The sequence below is a fragment of the Patella vulgata genome, chromosome 1, assembly GCF_932274485.2.
Source record: "Patella vulgata chromosome 1, xgPatVulg1.2, whole genome shotgun sequence".
In the NCBI taxonomy this organism is placed as follows: Eukaryota; Metazoa; Mollusca; class Gastropoda; family Patellidae; genus Patella; species Patella vulgata.
The window spans coordinates 50,011,259-50,016,486 of NC_065879.2; the positions used below are offsets into that span (position 1 = coordinate 50,011,259).

General features: G+C 34.5%; 1 long non-coding RNA gene across 1 annotated transcript; it reads right to left on the reverse strand.

The window, feature by feature from the left end:
• Positions 1-326: 326 nt before the first annotated feature.
• LOC130013682 (uncharacterized) lies at positions 327-3,401 on the reverse strand. The gene is made up of 5 exons (XR_008788902.1): positions 3,310-3,401; positions 2,775-2,859; positions 1,232-1,323; positions 701-788; positions 327-440 (listed from the first exon to the last, which is right to left on the reverse strand). It is a non-coding gene; the product is annotated as an uncharacterized LOC130013682 (long non-coding RNA).
• Between the last annotated feature and the right edge of the window lie 1,827 nt (positions 3,402-5,228).

A 5,228-nucleotide genomic window follows, 5' to 3' on the forward strand; every position in this document is an offset into this window, starting at 1 on the left:
TTTCTGATGAACTTTCTCGGCTTACAGAGAATTGAACACAGGAACTCAAGTTCAGACAGGCAATATCTTACCCACTGAGTATTGAGGATTTGGTTCGAGTTACAAGGGACCTTAGTGGCTTATCCATGTCTGAACAGTGAACACCTATATGTTGTTCCTTGTCAGGCTTTCCATTCTGCCCCACTGACAAGGGAGGAACCATTATGGAAAACCCAAAATAGCTTTCTTGGCAACACCAGCCTTGAACATTGGACCTGTAGGTTAGATAGCTACTAGAAGAGGAATCATAAGGACAGCCAACTTTAATTTTTCCAAACACAGATTATGCATTCTTAATTTATTTTAGATACAATATGGAACCAGAATAAAGTTGAAGGAAAAACATTAAGATTTCAGCAAGATTCTTTAAAATTGGAAATAAGACATCTTTCCTTGAAAACCTGAAATACAAAATAGTATAAAAACTTTAACTCACTGAGATGCTATGAAAATTCACCTTTTATAAGTGATGACAGTACATGTACATGTATGAGAGTTACAGTTTTATTTACAATCCTAAATTTAACATCAACACATGTATGCACTTACATATGAATGCACCAAAGATCAATTCCACAGACAACACCAAGTAGGCACTATTGCTTTAGTTTTATAGGGTTTGGACGCTACTGCACTTAGTTTACATATCATTGAGACTTACCATAGTAATGATCTGCCCATCACCAAAAACAAAATAATAATCCAGTTTGAAAAAGTACAGGAGCTCCAATAACAGTCAATAATAAATGCTAAAAAAAATTAAAAAATACAAAATTATAATTTTGTAAATCAAATGATATATGAAATGGAATATCAATGAGGTTTTAATGTCCTACTGCTGCTTATAAAAACAGCCATGCACCATGCAGTAGTTTTTGGCATGGAATATGGCCAACTGCTATTTTGCTTTCTCACTTTCAAGGTTTTGCTATGAATCTATGAGGTAAATTTTCTGTAGTCTTATTTGTTTTTCTAACTGTTCTTTTTTAATGCTCTCAACTTGTGCATGAGACCTTGGTTTTCACTCCAATGCAAAGCTATAGTCACTGTTCTGTTCTTTCTGGCTGAACCATTAATATTGCACAGGGACAGGATGTAAGTGAATAAGTGACAACACCAAGTAGGCGCTATTGCTTTAGTTATATAGGGTTTGGACGCTACTGCACTTAGTTTACATATCATTGAGACTTACCACAGTGTTGATTTGCCCATCACCACCAAAAGCAAAATAATAATCCAGTTTGGTACAAGTACAGGCGCTCCAATAACATTCAATAATAAATGCTAAAAAAAATTAAAAAATACAAAATTATAATTTTGTAAATCAAATGATATATGAAATGGAATATCAATGAGGTTTTAATGTCCTACTGCTGCTTATAGAAACAGCAATGCACCATGCAGTAGTTTTTGGCATGGAATATGGCCAACTGCTATTTTGCTTTCTCACTTTCAAGGTTTTCCTATAAATCTATGAGGGAAATTTTCTGTTCTCTTATTTGTTTTTCTAACTGTTCTTTTTTTAATGCTCTCAACTTGTGCATGAGACCTTGGTTTTCACTCCAATGCAAAGCAATAGTCACTGCTCTGTTCTTTCTGGCTGAACGATTGTGGCTTCCAATGAAACGAAATTGTACGCTTACGTTTTCTACACCTACTGGGCTAATGAAGACGGCAATACACCATACAGTGTGCATTGAGGGAAATCTTAGCTGCCAAGGGAACTTTTCTGGGCACGCCAACGTATACATGGGTCCACGCTCCACGGCTTGTGTTCCATCGGCACGACTAGACAGGTGTCCTTGTGAGGCCAAAGCAGGGAGCAGGAAATCTTAGCTGGCAGTGCCACTATTGCCTACTCTTACACTGAATACTAACTGCCATGAGATCTTTTCTGGGCACGCCAACGTATACAATACATTGGTCCACGCTCCATGGCTTTGTGTCCCAAAGGCATGACTAGACAGGTGTCCTTGTGAGGCCAAAGCAGAGAGCAAATATGCTACCTTGAGGCTCATGAGCAAGTATCTCAGACACCATGGCTACCTAGTTACTATACTTGCAACCTTAAACTGTGTTAAGGTTACAATTGAGACAGCCTAAGAACCATTACGCAAGTTCAAATAGGTTCAAACCTACAATTGTCAACACATATCATTACAGTTTGCATTGGAATAAGTAATTCTATCACAAATGGCGAGGACTGGACCATTAAAATAGTTACCAAACAATTATGTTGTAGGCCCAATGACGTATTACGCAACTTGCCGCCATGACACTGGCCAGTTAAAATTTGCGTAGCAGTTGGGTTTCATCAAATCATAATTATGCGGTAAGGCTTCATCTTTATTTCAATGGGACTAGATTTATTATATGTTAAGCTATGTGAAGTACAGATTTGGGTTAGTTTATGTGTAAATTAAGGGAGCTATCGGCCAGTAAACTTTTTGTAGTCATTTGCTACAAAACTTGCGCAAAGGAACTGTAGGAAAAGTCACTACTGTGCCAGGAGTAAAACAGATAACATCAGTAGTAGAACAATTTCTACATGGTTACCTATCTTAATGTAAAACTCAAGACTTCCGTTTACTCTTACATTATATTTACCATTTTAATATTGAATGCATTGAAATGTCTAACCCCATATATCCAGGGTAAGGAGTATATGTTTAATATTACATTATATTATAATTTATACAGTCATATATAATTGAAATTATAAGAGTACTGCTTACCTTGGGTATTAATCTGATGATCAAACTTTATATCTTAAGAAAGTTTAAGGCCAAAGAATAAATCTAATATATATTTTTCCATGATCTGTAATAAACAACTCTCTTAATCAAATATACTTTAATAGTGTAAAAATCTAAAAATGAAATTTCTCCAAAAAGATGCCATTGCTTTAGTTCAAGAGGGTAGGAGTACCAGGGTCTTGATCTGAATATTTGGATGACAGTTTACATAATGGTGTAGATCATGTTCACCATAAGGCATCTTAAATAGTACCGGGAATTCCCGTATTTAAGCCTTCCCGTTATAAAGACGATAGGTTAATAACAAGGTTATTTTAGAGTGGTCTCCCTATTAAATTTTCAATTCACATTGATGGAGTCTGGTCGAATTGGCTTACATTATGATGTTAGCGCCATGAGAGGGTTTCACATCTTTAAAACTCATTGGTTTTTCAAATGCCTCCAATATAATACTGTGTACATTCTGTACTAAACATTGTAATAGTCATACTTAACATAAATGGGTTATTCTTACCATAAGTGCTAATCTGCCAATCACCAAAACATGACAACCAGGTTTGCTCCTAGCAGAAGAATTCTTTTAAGAATTAACTATTCATTAACCCTATAAAGTAAATTTATAAAATAATGTTACTTCAATATTAAATGAAAATAACTTATGTTTCTTTAAGTTTATTGTCAAATCCTTTAATTGCATACACGATATCCATCAGATCTGACAAGAACCATATATCCAAAGTAAAAAAATGGTGATCTTGCGAAAAAAAGTGATTACTATGTAAGATTTCAAACCAACTTAAGTGTCATTGGATAGCCTGAACAATGGATGATCGTATGACCTCTAAATGGTAAAAATTCGCTGGTTAGGCAATATATAATGGGACGCTGAAAATCTAGTATTTTCATTTTTGGGGGCTATTCAGACGCTTTTATTTCGAAAACTTCTCTTATTTCCTTTCTTAAACTTATGTTACTTAGAGTCCTAACGGTCGTCTAGGGTGTGAATCCAAATTTAAAAGCCTCAATATAGTATAAATGGTCCAAAAGGGCCACAATCTTTGAAAAAAGTCGAAAAATCGTTATATCTGTAAATCTGCTTCTAATGGTATAAGGGAAGTAAAACTGTCCAATGGATCTTTCTGAAACTTCTGCTACATGAAGTTAAGTTCCCATACCACTTATTAAATCTATCCCGATAATGATCCGTAAACAGGAAGTAGTCAAAAAATATTCGATAATTCAAAAAAAAAAGACAGTAAAAATATCGGTGCTCTTGCAACAATTGGGATTTCATCGTCAGGTGTGACCGGATCAAAACATCTAAAGTATCGTTTGGTAGCTAGATAAATGGGCTATTGTATGACACACTTCCTGTCTGATTCCTGAAAGCCGGTTCAGTGCTGCTTGCAGGTCTAGTTATTATTATTATTATTATTATTATTTACCGCGGGAGCCTAGATCTCCATGATCGAAAACAGATATCGATCTGGAATTAGATTTTCTATCCGGAAACCATGTGGTGGCTACTTGATAAAATATTTTTTAAATTTCTGCGCATACCGGAAGTGACCGAACTTTGAAAATTGGCCATAGTTTCGTCAATTCTTTATCCATTTTCAAGCAAATTACATTTTTGGAATCCCTAAATCTTTTCTGAGACAATGGCTATCTCACATTTTTCAATTTCGAACATTCGTCTATGACTTTTATCGTTCGAAAATTGAAAACATGTTGTTTACGAGACAATTTTTGTTATTTTTCAAAATTTTCAAATTTGACTTACATTTTTGGATACCTGAAGTCCATCCGATTCCAGTAATATAAGTTTTATTCAGAGTTATCGCCCTTTATTTTTCGATTTTTTTCGAATTTTCTTCCCATTTTGTGAGCTCGGGTTTCGTTTTATGGCAGAATTGACGTTTATGAAACTTCTGGAACATGAAGTTATAGTCCAATACCAACTTATAAAGCAATTTCAACAAGAATCCTTAAACCGGAAGTAGTCGAAATAATATGTGACCCAGTCCAGCAAAATGAGTCACAGTGACCCAAAAACACAAAATGAGTTATTGATCATAGTGGTAAGCTGGTGAAATTAGCTTCAAAATGGTGAAAAAATTATCATTCTATCATTAACGGTCACACACTTATGAAATAGTAATATTTTTCTTAAGTTTTGCATAAAACGCCTCCAAAGTGAAAATCAATTTAATGTGGTAAAGTTTTCAGTAAACACACATATATATAATGTCAAATGGTTTTTTTTCATTTATTAGTAGGCCACCAAAATATGATAAAACATATTTATGACAGGTTTCAGCATAATTTTATTATTCAAACATGAAAATGATGGTTGCCTTGACAACTGATACTGAATATGCTGAAACATGATATTGATTTCAAATCAATCTAAAATTAACAACTGATTATGAA